We start from the raw sequence: 5,011 nt of genomic DNA, 5'->3' as shown, positions 1-5,011 counted from the left end.
AACATTTGGATGTAAATGTTATGTTTTCAACAATGGAAAGGACCAACTTGGGAAGTTTGATGCAAAAAGTGATGAAGGAATCTTTCTGGGACATTCCTCTCAAAGAAAAGCCTACAAAGTCTACAACAAAAGGACACAATGTATGGAAGAGAGTGTTCATGTGTTATTCAACGAGACACCCTCTTCTAACAAGGAAGGAAACAGTAATGATCAAGACAATGAACCACTTTTGGTTCCTGGGGAATATTTGATGTTTCAAATGGCAAGGCTGATATGATGATCCAGATGAAGGAGGCAGGTGAAGACAATGTACCATCCTATTCCATTTCTTAAGAGGAACCTGGAACCCCAATTACTACCACTAAAGCTGAAGAAAGAGTTGGAGATGCAGTGCAAGGCACTCCACAGGTAGCAGAACAAGGAGTGTAGGGAAATCCATTTAATTTGCCCAGTTCCTCTACCAATCAAACATCAATCCCAAATTGGAACACAAAAGCTCCCATCCACTAGATAATATAATCACCCCCTTGATTCTGGAGTTCAGACAAGATCAAAAACCAGAAATTACCTAGCCTTCTCAGCATTTCTATCCCAAATAGAACCCAAAAATATCAAGGAAGCCTTGAAGGATGCAGACTGGATTACGACAATACAAGAGGAGCTACATCAATTTGAAAGAAACAAGGTATAGAACCTGGTACCTAGACCCTCAAAGAGAACCATCATAGGGACCAGGTGGATATTCACGAATAAGCTAGATGAACATGGAAATTATCATTCCAAACATTTCTCTCTCTAGGAAGAAGGTGGATAGTACTTCCGTCACTTTTCATCGAGCTATAACTCCGGTATCTGGCGGTAGATTGTCGCAATCTTGGTGTCAAAAGAAGCATCTACTCTTTGCGCACAATCCCCAATTGGTTTCATCCTCAAATTCGTAACCAATTTTTCCAGATCTTAAACTCTATCTCGCGAGTTACTGTAGCATCCAGATTTGTTTTCCAGATTTAGGCTTTAATTGATGTTATTCACGTCAATTATGTAATGTTTTGAGCAGCCATGGATGATGTCGTCTCTCCCCATCCCCAAGCTATGGGAGAGCAAATCCAAAAGGCTAAGAAAGTTACTGCCCTTAGTAACAACATCACATATGCAGCGTGCGTTAATACCCAACAAACAGTCCCACCTATCACAAAATTTCAACTCAAACCTACGGTTCTTGTGCATGGAATTCCTACACTATAGTTTACTTTGGACGAACGAGAGCAATTTGCAAAAGAAGAAGGATTACACCAAGCTGTTGTAGTCAAGATAACCTTTGGTGCACCAGATTTGCAAGTGCTAAGAAGCTTACTGGCGAAAACCATATGTATTAAAGGTCATTATGTTTTAGGTTTACTTACTCATAGACAAATTTTGCTGCGTTGTGATCAATATGAAGATTTTGTTTGTTCATTGTCACGACCTGTTAATTACTTTCAACACGCTGGAAAGGAACACCAATTTAGAACTTTTCCCTGGAGTGTTGGATATAATCCTAAGGAGGAAACATCTAAGGCGACAATTTGGATTTCACTTCCAAATCTGTCACCTGACTTGTTTGCAAGCAAACCTTTAATGTCCATCACAACTGCAGTTGGTAGGCCAATTGCCATTGATAAGGCCACACAAGTTAAGTCACGTCCAAGCACAACGGGAGTGAAGGTGATCTTGGATCTGCTGGATCATCATACAGATAAGGTGAGGCTGCAATACATTGATTCCAAATCTGGAAAGATTGTCGAGGACTTCCAAACAATTGTCTATGATAATTTGCATGCATATTTCTCCCACTGTAAGCATCAAGGACATGAAAAAACTCAGGGTCGTTTGTTAAAAGGAAAGAAAATGCAAAATGCTCAAGTTGATGATGATCGTGTAGTGCCTACTGAAGTTTTGGCTTTGGCTGAGGAGATGAGCAAAGTGGAAAAATTACAAGGGGATGCTAAGGATTATTTAAATGCTAAGTTGCAAAAAAATAACTAATGCATCAAGCCGTGCCGATATTCCAGTTGATCGAGCTCTAGCTAGAATTTCCAGTGCAGTGAATTTGGTTAAAGCTGGGAATGTGGATGAAGGAACTGTTGAGAATCGAGTGAGGCATAGAGGACAACAAAATGTTGTTGTTACTGAAAAGGTTAATGGAGATTTGATCGTGGTTAGTGCTGGACAAAAAAGAGATGGTGAAGGGATAGCTGCTGGTAATCGAACAGGTGTTCAAGAATTTGATTTGAGTCAAGTAATGACTGGTAATAAGCAACAAGGGATAGTAGTAGGTGATGCATCAACTCCTATGAAAGCTAAACTTCCAGCTGATATCCATGCTGCCACAATTTTTGCACGAATGAATGCAACTGGTGCTTTGAAGGAGGCTGTTGATCTAGTTGTTACTAGTTCTGGGCAGAATAGTTAAGGGGCAGGACAAGTTGAAAAAGCTGTAAAAATTCCAGCTATTGTAGGATCGAATCAGGAGGTTGTTGTTGCATTGAATGCAACTGAGGATCGACATGCATCTACCATTGTTAATATAGGTGCTATTGCACCTTGTGAACCTGAGCATCTTCAGCAGATGGTGGAGGGCAATGCAACAACAGTAGCTGATCGTGACAGAGTTGGGCATCCTGTTGTAGGTGAAGTTTCAATGATCGATAAAGGTCCACCTAAACCTTCATGTGATGTTCCTGCTAAGACAACATTAGCAAGGATTTTTAATGTGGTTAATCCAGTTGTGGAAGCCTATGATAAGCAGAATTTGTCTAAAGCTTCAACTGGGTGTTTTACAAAAGAATCAATTGACAATCGAACTGAAGTTGCTACAGAAATTGGTAATGTAGTGAATGGTGTGGCAGATGGTAATCGAGCCTCAACTTGTGTTGAGCAGATAAATTGGTCAGTTGTGTCACATAATAAAAGGGCTGCTACAAATCTTAAAATGCAAGAAGTTGCATCAGAAGACATTAGGTGTAGTAATGCTTTTGGTGCATTGGTCATTGAACAAGAAGATGGAGAGAATGATCATGCTAAGAAATTGGGACTGGTATGTGGAGATACAATCTCAAAATATGGAAAAAACAACTCTACAACTAGTGGAAAGCAACAACACATTTCTCACAAAACTGGTGCTCGAGTGAAGGAACAGGCTGTTGGGACTTTAACAATACCTGATATCCACGCTGCAGTACATGAGCAGACTGAACTGATGGCAAGATCAAGTAGTAATGAAGGCTTCCAAGCTCATAGTTCCAATGTACCTATGCTGCAATTTTCCAATCCTCATCTAGAGCAAATCATCAAAAATGCCCAAAATGAAATGATGATGAATTGTACATTGGCTAAACAACCTTTTGTCACGCTGAACACTTCCGTGTTTGATGTCCCATCTCAATCAGTGGAGTCGTTTGGGGTGTTTGAAGGTGAATCTGGAAAGCCTAGTTTATCAATAGGATATAATAATGAGGTAATACAGTTGATGGATATTAACTCTAAGCTATGGGCTAACCAACGTGAATATGAAGATGAAGAAGATTTGGGCATAGGTTTTGCGGAAGATTCTTCTGATGAAGGTGAGAAGGGTAGTGGGGATGAGGAGGTGCTGTCAATAGCACCTAAAATCGGCAGCTCCACAAAGGTAAACTCTAATAGAAAACTTAATGCAACAGCACCAGCTTTTGTGCCTCAAGCTGGAAAACAACATGCTGGACCAAACATAGCAGGTGTTTCTCTACTGAAAAATGCAGCAAGGCCTGGACAACAACAACAGAGTAATGCAATCATACCAGCTGTGACATCTGTGGAGGAACAAACATCAGAAGCACAAGAAGCTATTGAATAACAACAGCACACTGGAAAAAGGCACGATGCTACAACAACAACTACAGCAACTCGAAATGCAAGAGCTGGAAATTTAGCTCACACCTATGCAACACAGTCCAAGCAGCAACAACAAGCCATGGAAAACATTCCAACTGATAGGCGTAATGGTGATCAACAAGCAGTAGCTGGAAGATTGGTTCAAACTGTAGAATCGAAGCAGTCCACTACAGTGATTCAAACGATGGGGCAGCAGCAGATTGTGACAACCAATCCTGCTATTTCATTAGAGGAGAGGAAGTTATTGGATTCAATGGTAAGTTCCAATCCAATTAACTCTTTAAATCTTACTGTGGGTAGCACTAGACGCATGAGTAGAAGCAGAAAAAATATGCAACTCACTGAACAAAATCAAAACAAGGCAATAGTGGCTAAAAATCAAGATGGAAACACATTGGTGTCACTTGGGTTTGAACAAAATAATCCACAACCAGTACACTTGGGGAGAGACTTGTATGAAGAAGGAGAGGAAGATGCAATGATACAACAATGCAGAGCAGAGGACGCAAGAAAAGGAGATTTATCACCTATGCATAGCGACAAAGGTAAGAAGACACATACAAGAAAAAATAGTTGGGACGGCAAGGTCAGTGATTTTTTAAATGTTAGGAGACTTCGAATGAGAGTTGCCAAACAAAAGCAGGATGCCCCAACTACATCCACGAGGTCCAACCGCTCAAAAAAGAAGTCATGAATTTTGAAGACATTTTGAAGAGTTGGGACAGTGATGACAAAGAATTACAAATTGAAGAATTTACAAGTTTGGGCAAGAAGGGACAACAATTTAATTCCATCTTCATTTTATTCTACCATTATGTTAGTATACTCATTTGTAATATCATCACAGAATATGTTATAAACTCTGTGATGATCATTAAATATTTGGTACTTTCCAGTTCTTTCTTTTTACATGCTTGTTAGTAAGCGAGGCTTTTTATTTGCCTCAATAGGATTAGTAAGTTAAGGTTTAGCCCGGTTTGTGCTTCCTTGGTCCTATGCCTTTGGAAAAATATCCACATGGCTATGACATTATATGCCCTCGTGAGACATTGCCGACAGCTACACCATGAATCCTCTACATGAGGTTGTCATCATAAGGCAG

Source organism: Nicotiana tabacum, chromosome 7 (assembly GCF_000715075.1).
Source record: "Nicotiana tabacum cultivar K326 chromosome 7, ASM71507v2, whole genome shotgun sequence".
Taxonomy (NCBI): domain Eukaryota; kingdom Viridiplantae; phylum Streptophyta; class Magnoliopsida; order Solanales; family Solanaceae; genus Nicotiana; species Nicotiana tabacum.
Note: the sequence above shows the minus strand (reverse complement) of the source record.